The sequence below is a fragment of the Pipra filicauda genome, unplaced genomic scaffold (genome assembly GCF_003945595.2).
Source record: "Pipra filicauda isolate LSUMZ 115617 unplaced genomic scaffold, ASM394559v2 scaffold46_size3722508_pilon, whole genome shotgun sequence".
Taxonomy (NCBI): domain Eukaryota; kingdom Metazoa; phylum Chordata; class Aves; order Passeriformes; family Pipridae; genus Pipra; species Pipra filicauda.
Genome location: NW_024104609.1, coordinates 2,514,331 through 2,525,706, shown reverse-complemented (window position 1 = coordinate 2,525,706; position 11,376 = coordinate 2,514,331). Strand labels below are relative to the sequence as shown.

The 11,376-nt window shown below is 36.5% G+C and overlaps 1 long non-coding RNA gene across 1 annotated transcript in view; it reads left to right on the top strand.

Moving 5' to 3' along the window:
- The first annotated feature begins 2,888 nt into the window (after nucleotides 1-2,888).
- Nucleotides 2,889-11,376, top strand: part of LOC113994376 — a 45,317-nt gene continuing 36,829 nt past the window's right edge. The window contains exon 1 of the long non-coding RNA XR_005565389.1: nucleotides 2,889-3,067. This is a non-coding gene — a long non-coding RNA (uncharacterized LOC113994376). The remainder of the gene's footprint in view (nucleotides 3,068-11,376) is intronic.

The following is an 11,376-nucleotide window of genomic DNA, read 5'->3' as shown; positions in this document are numbered from 1 at the left end:
GTGTAAGAGAAATTGCAGGTGGAGGAAATAAGGGCAAGGATAGGAAACCTGGTGGGGTTAGAAAGGGTGGATCTGCAGGCAAGTCTCATAATGTTCACAGTATTTCTCATCTGAATTATTCTGACTATCAGAATTGCCACTTTTTTATAGAGTTCCATCATTCCTTGGACCCTGCAGTCTGGCAGGGTGCAGTCCTGGCTGTCTGTGAAAACCTCTGCTCCTCCACCCCTGATCGGTGTCCGGGCTCGGAGGGTCCCAGCCCTCGCAGGAGGATCTCGCTGAGCAAGGATGGGGTGTATGTTACTGGGTGTGCACACTGGAGGGTGCTAGTATTTAGAGAAGAGGAAACTAATTGTGATGGGGTCTTCCTACAGGCAGAGATCGAAATGGAAGGTCTGAGGTTCTGTCATCTAGTTGCTGACAGAGAACAAGCTGTGACTGTGTCCCTACCCTGACTTTGCTGATCACCCAAGCCTGATAAACTTTAAGTAATTTTTTAATGCTTACTCAAAAATTTGGGGTTAGATTATGATTTTCACTGTTTATATTACATGTGCTTAATGTACCTATATGCAAACCTGTACTTATGTGATTTTCCTATTCATGTATTTGTCCTTGTTTATATGTGTATTTATTTGTTTTCCTCAGGCTATTTTGAATGTCACTCAGAGTTAAAGATGATGTATGGCACATTCCAAAGATATGTAATAAAAGACAATACAGCATATTTCTTCCATGCCATTCTGGCTTACATAAGAAAATATACAAAACAAATAGTAAACAAGGAGTCATTTGGATTTAGATTATGCATGAATAATAATATGCAGCTTCATCTCAGATATAAACAAAAAAACAGGTTTGACTGCTAGTGGGCTTAGGAAATATTTTTCTTTTTCAAAGGAAATTACTCAATGTAATAAAAACATGCTTTTTAAAATAAATGGATTAATTTACCTTTTGTTTCAAGACAGATAAATAATCATAGATACTGTACTTAGACCTAAAAGAGGTGCAATTTTTTCACATGTATTTGGTGATAGAGTTTGACCTTGGCTTTATGACACTCATTTCTCTTTTCTTTAAAAACTCTTTCTGGATTTTATGGTTGCTTCTTTACCTGCAGTCCTGCAGTTCTGCTGGTCACTGCATCTGATTCAAAGCATATCAATGGGAAAACTCTTATTGGCTTCACTGGACTCTTATATCAGGCTCTGTAGATTGATTTGATCCTTTTGCCTGTAAAGTTTATTGCAAAACTTCTACAGACTTCAGTGTCTCTTCTGGCCAGGACTTTTGTGTATCATTATGTGCCTACAGTCACAGCTCATTTTTTCTTTGACTTCTCCAAGTCAGAAAGTTTTTCCCACACAATGATGATTTTTAAAAAGATGCAATTTCAAAAAGGTTGGGGAGTTGTTTACTTTTTTATGCACCAGTAACATATAATTTCTTCCCAACTGTATGTTTTTAACCTTAATACCAGAGGATAAGAAAATAAATAGCATCATATTTATGTTTCAGATTCAGTTTAAGTGTGTGAGTATAGAAAGAGAAATTTTTCCTTTAGGTTACGTGAATAAAGCTCCATAAGTCTTTGCAGGATTGAGCTTTTAATTTGTAAGCCTGATCTGGCTGCACGAACAATTGTAATAAAGTTTAATGAACATTATTAAAAGTTTATATGCAGGCAAATAGGGTTGCACATTTGGAGTAGTCATTACTAGCCTCCAAAAGAGAAGTGGCTTGAGGTAGCTCCAATTTTCCGTTCACAGAAATAGGGGCATCAGGACAGTAAGGGGGAGAATAGGATCCCCTCATCTTCCAAACAAAACACAACAGTATTGTGGGATCTTTAATGGGAACCAGAAGTGCTTCTTTTGCAAAGTAAAATAAGAAAGAGCACTTCCATAAAATATTACTTCAAGTTTATACCTGAAGCACAGTACATGTGCTGTAATGTTCAAATTCAGTAGTTTCAGAGTGCAGATGGAGAGCTCTGGCCAGTCATCCCTGAGGAACCAGCCCTGTCACACCATGTGCAGTAAGAAGGGACACAAACAACACACAGTTCCCTGGTTTGCACTAAACCATGTCATGGAACTGTTTCCCAATCACTAATTTTGCTGCCTCAATTGAGAAAATATTACAAATACCAGTAAAAGACTTTCACTGAAGGAAACTTAATGGTACAAAAACTGCTTAGCTTCCCCCCTTCATTGCTTTGGCTTATCTTTATCATACATAAGCTGCAACAAAATCCTGCTGTAGGATTTGCTGAGCAGAAGGTAGCACAACTCGGGTGGTTATTCCTGTGAACTGGGTTCTACACCTGTAGCTTAAAACCGAATGTCTGAGAGGGTCTGACCTGGAAGAGATAATCATGTCAATAAATTGATTTTTTGAAAAATCTCATTGGTTCCAAGAGAGGTTAGTCCTGCAAATGAAGTTACTCATGTACTTAACTCTTTGCCGGATCAGGTGTTGTAAACTCTCTGGGGGAGGACCCGTGTTTTTTTTTTTATTTGTCTGTAAAGTGCCATGTATACCTATGGCACTGTATAAATAAATAATAATAATAGAAACAATAAAAACCATCTAGGGATTAACCAGGCCTTTTAAAGAGGCCAAATGTTCTTCACATAAATCTTGGATCTAATTTGAGCTCTAATAAGCTCCATTTCCTGCTTTTCCAATATTTTTAAGCCGCGTTGCAATAGCTATCTTTTTTTTTTTTTTAACAGGTGTTTTAAGAGGGCCCTAAGGCAAGTATCTAATCAACCTAATGGAATTTTCCATGCAGTTAAGTGTTTTATTCAGCTCAAAACATTGTCTTTGATTAGACTTACCACCTTCCCTTTTGCCCTTTTACATTATTTTGGCAGGCTCTGCAGGTGGAAAAGCTCCATCTCCACTGCAGCTCCATGATGTGTGAAATAGCCTCTCTGTGCGTGCCTGCTTGGATGCCTTTGAGCTAAAGGAGAAAACTTCGGAGCCAGCCCTACAGTCCCAGTCCAGCTTTGGATCTGCCTGTGCTCCGTTCTGGCCCCATGACAGCCCTTTGTACAAGGTACTCAGGTCAGCTTTTAATGAGGGAACTTGTATCCTGCGAGTGACCCCGTGGTACTGAGTGTGATCCAGGCTAACTATCCTGCAGTATCTGCCTGGAGTCTGGGATAGGCTTTGTTGAACCCTGGTTGCTGTGCTTGTGCTGAGTCTGTACTGGATTAATTAAAGCTGGCTCATGTATGCCTGTGAGAACTACAGTCCTCTTAGATGGCAGTGTAGCTTTTTCTGTAGAATGTGGCCAGCTTAGGTGCTTTAAACAAGTTCTTTTAGCCTTTCAACCTTTTTTTCCCCTTGGTTTTCTAGAATGAAAATCGGTTTAGATCATATGAGGGTGTAACTTATTACATTATGCTTAATATTTTCCCACTTCATGAGGTGTTGTGAGGATTTTTAAAGTAATATTTATACAGCATTTTGAAGATAAAAAGCATCGCATAAGTGATAATTATTATCTACATTTATTTTCATGCCTCAGTTGAAACATCTTTTTCTCTTTGTCTAAGATACTTAATTTTTCTTCTGCCTTTTTTTTTTTTAATTACTGTGTTATTTAACTTCAGATGAGATTTTGGGGTATAATTTTGGAGAAGAAAACTGCTGTACAGATTATATTGTACTGTGTCAGATAGTTCTTCTCTTTTTTGTTTTTCATCCCATGATGAACTGATGCTTTCACCAATCCAATCTGCAACCAGAGGTTTATTCATGCCAGAACAGAAGAATAGTTTGATTGTTCAGGAAATCAGCCAAGACTCAGAAGGCCTAGATTTTCTCCATTCTGATGCAGGTTTCTTGTTTGACATTGGAAAAATCACTTAATTTCTTCATGTCTCAGCTGGCCATCTGCAAAGCAGAAATGGTGCTTCCCTACTGTGTACTTGGTTTGTAATATTACTTTTCTATATGAGGCAGTGCTCATAAGGGTGATAGAAGAACCAATATACTTCAAAAGGCATTGTTAATCTCCTGTGTGCAGATCACTCATAGGATCCGGTGACCTGCAAAATGGATATGGGGCCTGTATTTCAGAAATACATACTAATTTAACTCTCAATTAACTATTAATTTGTTATTAATAATATTGTGTTTGTATTTATATTGTATTTATTATTAATATATTTATTCATTAAAGAAGACAGCTTCTGTCTTCTTTGGAAAGAATTGGTAAACAACCTTTTCAAGATAATTAATAGGCATATCTCCATGGTCCCTGTCAGTGTCTGCTTTCAAAAAAGAGTATATATACAGTGCTTAGAGCTTGGCCCCCGGAAAAACTATCATGACGTTGTTTGTGCGAATTTTGCTTTGGAAACATACTTCTGTGATTTTGTGTCAGAAGTTGTTTCATTCTGTTACGTGGAGACCATTTCTCCTTGCTATGTTATGCAAAGGCATATCTTCACCTGTCTCTGACATGTGATATTGGTTGCTATGATGGGCCATATATTGGTAATTAGATATGGAAACATGCATGTCCATCCTCATTTCTAGGAGGAGGTTGTTACATTCAACCTGTTCCCTACTATACGTAGTAGGGAGAAAATATGAAGTTATTGTATAACATATGATCAGGCAAAAGCTTCTAAACATAAACAGTCGTGATTTTTTTAGTTTCTTGATCAACATGCAATGCTGAAAATGAGGGTAACGTAGAGATAAAAAATTATCATATTTTAATTTAATTCAGTTATGCTTCTCAAATAGTTCCTCTATCCCAGTGGGAATGATCCATGGCAAGATAATGTTACTTAATAGTTTTATTTCTAAAATGCACCTTCTTTTCTCTGTGCATGCAAGTGCTTTACAGCTTCAATAAAAACCATTGTGAAACAGACACTAAAACATTATCCTAAGAATCATTTCACTTTCCTCCTTAAATGTAGCCATTAAAGTAGTAAAAGGAGGTATACTACACAAGTAAAAATGAAAAACAGAGAAGTTTGTATGTGGGGATAACAGATCATTCTAATCATGTTGAAGTTTCTATCAGTTGCAGTTTCACTGTCTTGAAATTGTACTGGGTAGACTCAGAATCAAATTTCCCCCTTTAAATAAAGTTGGTTGCTTGAGGAACCAGACATATTCTGAGTGTATTCCTTTGTCATGGTATTCCTGTCCAGTTCTGGTGATCTTCCCCTGTACATCCAATGTATAGGGAAATGTGTGCTTCAGCATAGTCAAAGGAATTTCCTTATGTAAAGGAAGGAATTCTTTGTAATTTTTTCAATTGACCTTGCTTTTCTAGTTAATATAGGAGATGTAAAGGAGTAATAGAATGTTTTTTCTTCTCATGACCCATTTGTATTCAGAATCTAAACTGCTTTCTTCTAAAACCAGGTTAGCTCTAGGTTGTTTGTTGAGCGTATTCTAGAATAACATCTCCACAGATAATATGTGGTTGTATGTTATTGCCCTAACATGAGATACTTGTCACTTTAACATTTCTTTATTAAACTTTCAGAAAAGACACCTAGGAATAAAAAAGCAGGGCAGTAAAATATCAGTATTACATAACCAAACATGTACTTAGTAAACATAGGAGTAATTGTTATCATGCTGGGTAGATCTTGGAGTTCAAGGGTTGTGTGTAACTCTGGATGGTTGGCAGGAGACAAGATGTCAGGAAGTTATTTCCTAGAGGTTAATAACCTTGTGGTTAAGTGGCTCCATTTGAGTACATTGATAAGTGTTTTGATGAGTTTGCCATCCATGAGCCCAGAGCAGGCATGTGGAACCCCTGAGAAACCCCACTTTGAGCTGAGAGCAAGCTGGAATTGTGAATCCACTGCAGAATCATTTTGGTCACAGAAGCCCCAGGAGTTGTCTGTGGTTACTGCCTGGAATGGTACCTCACTACAACACTTTCCTATTGTAAAAATCTTCACACGTAACCCTAGATTTGTTTTCTCCACTGATGGAAGTCTTCCATTATCTTCTACTCTAATTTCACCTTGGCATCTTTTTCATTACAGAAATGCACTCTGTTCAAAGAATTCAAGTCAAGTTCTCCAGAAGATTAAAGATGTTTGAAAGCAAACCCCAAATCTGCATCTAAACTTTGCAGTTCTTAAAGAGAATAAAACCAAAATGCATGGGTAACTTGTTGGCTCAGTAGTATAATTAGCAACCTTCTAACTGAGTTCAGCCGAGCAGATTTGCATCCCAAACATCAATAGCTGCAGCCACCGGCAAGGTTTGAAATAAGAAGCAGGATGTGAATCCTGCTTTATCAATTTCTGTTGAAAAGTGAATTTAACTTTTCAAAGCATTTTCTGCTTACATTTTATTTTCTCACTGTCCCAACTAAATTTAGCTTTCCTAAAACAATCTGAGAATTTAAATGAGTTTCCTGTCCATGCACATTTGTAATTTTTTGTACCACTCATTTCTTTTTTGATAGCACATTGTTTTATTCTTTCAGTCTTAAAAAAAAAAAAAAAAAGAGAGAGAGAAAAGAAAAACCTGCCACAAAAGTGAAATTTTTTTTTTATTGCATTTCATTTTAAGTCGTCTTTTTAAAGATCTGTCATTTATACAATGACAAGAAAACTTTCTAAATTGGAACTAATTTATGAATTCCTTCTTTTTGGCATAATGTCACTTTGCAAGTTAAAATGATAATGACTGGAAAGATCAAATATGTTTATCTAAAAAAAGAAGAGGGGTTTTAAGAGTTTGCGCTCATTAGAAATCTTTGCAAAGTCTGTACACAGCAGGCATTATAGATTTTTTGAGTCCAAAAATCCCTTAGGTTAAAAAAGCTGTAGCTGAGAATGATAGAGTTTGAAGAGAGCTCAGAATCCCTTTGTATAACAGCTACAGATGGATGAAATAGCTGGTTTTCGTGTATATGATTGTTAGAATGAAACTTGATTTTGTCACCAAACCAATCCTTCATACTCCATATTATGAGTGGATTCTTCCTACTCACCCTTCCATTCATGTGCAATCCTGCAGTGGCACAGACATCCACAAACCAGAGTGGCATCAGCACCGAGGGGCACAACTGAGTCTTTGCAACTGATAAAGTACAGTTCTGTGTTGATTTTTAGTAACTTCTCCTTTGTGACAGAGTGATTTAGGAATCTGCAACCAAATGGCTACAGTGGAACTTCGGTACCCGGGAAAACTTTCTGACCTCTGTCTTTTCATTATACGGATTTTGATGCGAAGGAAACAACTAAGCTGTAGCAAATGAAGTAGAATTAATACCATTATGCTCACAATATGCCCACTGCCTGGGGGCAATGCTGTCGACTGATCTAATAATACCAGAATCGCATCCTCACACCGTTGTAAAATGCATCCATATGTTTCTTATCAAGACCACTGGTGGCACAAGTCCTTGATCCAGGCAAGTAACAGTCTTTAAAGCTGTAGAGAAGAAAAGTTTCATTTGGTCTGTTGCTGTGCCTTGTATTGTTGCTTCCTCTTACACTTCTGAATTTGTTGTTCCTACCAGTAATGTTGGCATGTCACCATCTGTTCTCTCCTCCAAGATGTCAGTTTGTGTCTTTATCCTGTGCTTTAATCTCTTGTGATGTACTCTTCACCAATGATGTGTTTAAAAGTAGTGTGAAGAAGGTATTAGTCTATGATATAAAAAGGAAGAAATCTGTTTCCCCCACTCATTTTTTCAGTGAAAGTGTAAGGATTTTTTTAAGCAAGTGCTTCCAAATAATTATGAAAGAATTTTGAAAATACTACAAAAAATGTCATATGAGATTTTCTAATGCTTTGTCTAGGCACACCAGAGTCAGTGCAGATTTCAGACTGCAAGTGAATAAGGAAGCAATTTCTGCCTTATATTACCAAAAATAGATGGGCTCATAGTTTCACCTTAATCTCATTTTCACTGTAGCTTTTACACTAAAAAAAAATTCTTCTAGTACCTGATGCAAAAGCATGCAAAGATTAGAAACAAAACTAGAAATACAAATAAGATAAAAAATATTCAGACAACATTTTTTTATCTTTAAATTACTCTAAGGGTTGTTTTCTCCTTTGAGATTATGAAGGAAGTTCCTATCCAGGGTTTTCCTTTGACACCACGTGCAGCTGAACAGTGTGTCACGGAAGGAGGTGTCACAGTTGAGTGGGGATCTCTGAATGTCTGTCTTATTCTCAGAAGTTTCCACTGTTGTGCCCTGATTGTGCTAATTTTTTTTTTTACTAAACACAACATTTAAGAATCCGTTGCTTCAGAAATGCTGAAAAAAAAATTAGTGAATTAGTATATTAGTCATGATATAACCCAGAGACAATAAGTATGCTTTGTCTTTTTTGTCTCTAGAATAGTTGGAGGGTTTTTTTCATCCTTTATATGCAAAATTTCTAAGGCATTCCAGAATGATATGTGACAAAAGCCCTCCTGTACATGCTGTACTCATCCTGATACTCCTGAAACATAGGATTCAATGCCATTCTCCATTTTATACTCAGTGTCTTGAAGATGAAAGCATAAATAAGAAGACTACAATTAGTTAATGTGCCCATGAGCTGTTATACAAAGCCTCAAATCTCTAGTGAAATATGAAAAGTGAACACAAGAGCAGGTGCTGCAGCTGCTGGCATAAAAAAAGAGGTTTCATTGCTGTCACATATTTGAAGCACAAGAATATGGGAGTGTCTATGATCAACATCATATTAAAAGCCTTTTCAAAGAAAATAAGTGATCCCAAACTGTTTGGATGCTATCCAGATTTCTTTGGAAGCACTCTAATATGAGAATATTTGAAAGCAAATCTCTAGACAAAGATTTAATGTTTATCTTTTTTCTGAGATCAGAAATTTATCTTACCACTTTACAGTGCTCAAAAGACGTGTGGATGTGGCACTTGGAATATAGTTTAGTGTTGAACATGGTGGTGCTGGATTAGTAGTTGGACTCGATCATCTTAGAGGTCTTTTACAACCTAAATAAGTTTATGTTTAGCTGTCACATGTATAGGATTGTGTTCTTGACTTATGTTCTTTATTTCAAAGATAATTTGAGAACGGTTAAAGTGCACTGAGGTGGATGCTGTTAAGGATCCAAAGTGTCTGTGCAACACATTCGGAAATCTTTTCATGAAGCAGAGAGACTGTAAAAGATGATTATAGAAAATATTCCTGGACTAGATTGTGTCGGTTCATTATCTGTAGATGTGGGTAAAGATGTCCTTGAAGTTGTATATTTAAAACTTTTTAAGTTATTTGCAGATGATGGTGGGGCAGCATTTAGCTTTTTAATGAAGTCCAACAAAACTCTCTATACCAGAGATAAATTTTTACTAATCTTTCCTACTTTTTTTTTATTTTAATGTATTAAGCTAGTTAACAATATGACAAATAGGACAGTGAAAATTCAGTTCCAGCTCCTCTTTGAGAACCGAATCCTGTTCCCTTTCCTTTCTGCCTCTCCATATAGAGAGAACTTTATTTAAGAGCATTATTTAAGAGACAGTACAGTATTAAATAGCTTGTGCTATTACTGCAAGCATTACATTTGTAGAGGCATGACAGTGTGTAAAAAGAATTAGTTCGTGTTTGGTTCTCCTTCTATACTTGTAAGAAGGAAATGAGGTAGAAAAATTGTGACAGTTTTCTAGGAAGATTATCTTGGTGGTATTTTTCTGGGTTTTAAAAGGAGGAGGAAGACTGATAGAAATCTGAAGTCTTGAACAGTTACTTCTTGCTGCCAAAATCATCTTCATATATTATATTTCCTTCATAGAAATTCCAGTATCTGACTACAAGTGGGGTCACAAGATAAAGGTTTTCCTGAAGACATACTTGGATATCCCTTGGTGTGAATGTTGAGGTACTACAGTGGTGTCAGGACAGAATCACACTGATATGTCTGAGAAAATGGATTTGGCCAATTATTTTCTTTAGATACATGAATAGAAATTTCAGTGAAAGTTTTAGAATTCTTCAGTGTTATGACCAGTTCTTTTATTCTGTCAGGCAAGTGTTAAAACCAGTAATTTCGGAATGTTCTGCCCCCAACTTGCAATATTGACATTATATTGTGGTATTGGCATATCATAGTATTGTAATGCTGACCGTTAGAGAGGTTTTACCTCTCTCTCTCTTTTGTTTGAGATCTCTATTTATCTTGACAAATCTTTGAGTATGGACACCAAAGGGGGAGTCTCTGGATATTATTTTAATATGAATTCTTCAGATTTAGTGTGAGTACAATTTCTTTCTGCAGTACCATTGTGCCAACAATGGTCAAGTGCTGATTTGAATGGATTTCCAAAGAAAACTCTGCCAAAGTCATTTCTGTTTGGTGCAGTTATAATAATTCCAATGGAACTTCCAGTGGAATCACACAACAGGTTAGAGTTTAAAGACAGTCAAGCTGCCAAACCCTAGTGCTTAACAGCATAATTTTTAAGATTATTTCTCTACTGTTCCTTTCTGCTTTTAAGAAATGTGGCTTAACAAAATTCTATCATAGGCTGGAAGGTTTGTGAAGACAGCAGGTAGTTAGCAAATGGAATTATGTGCAGAAAGGCTTTAATCCCTGCAGCCCTTATATAAGAACATCTGCTTGAATTACAGTCCATACATAAATTGTGTGTGTGCTTGTTTTTGTCACAGATCCTTCCCCTCCAACCTCTGCTCCCCACATATCCCCATATGATACACTGGAAAAAAAAAAAAAAAAATCCAAACCAAAACAAAAGCTAATTAGTACTTCCAACCCCCCCATTAGTGAAACTTGATATGTTTACTAAAAAAATAATTACGACATTCCATTCATAAATCTTAAGCAATGTCAGCATTATACTGATGGAATTATGATGTCCCAGTACAAATTGTCTGACCTGCTTTATGTTCCCCAGCACATAATTAAGGTGGCGGTGTGTTAAAGGAAGTAATTTTGTTCAAAGCTTTGGCACCAGCCGTGCAATGTCTTTTGCTCATGTTACTAACAGTTACCAGTCAATGTCGGGAGCTGCACCATGTTTGACTCTGAGATTAGACATATTCTTGTAGCTCTGAGCACAAGGCTTTGAGCAACACATGCAAAATTTAAAATAATGTTCTGCGTCGTGACTTTGTCAGGATTTGGGTTTTGCTCTCTTGAGGATTTGCATGAGGAAATAAATTAATGAATGATGACAAGAAAAGCTTAAAAACAACAAGCTTTAAATTTTTTTCGCAGGTAGTTTGAAACATAACTTGTTTCCTTTCTTTGCAGTCTTTGAACTTTCTTGCTCTTTTCTTTGAAGATAAAAACTTGAACAGAGTCTCTAACAGGCTTTTGAAACTTCTTAGCAAACTGAATTTTATTGTCACAGTGCATATTCTGAATAT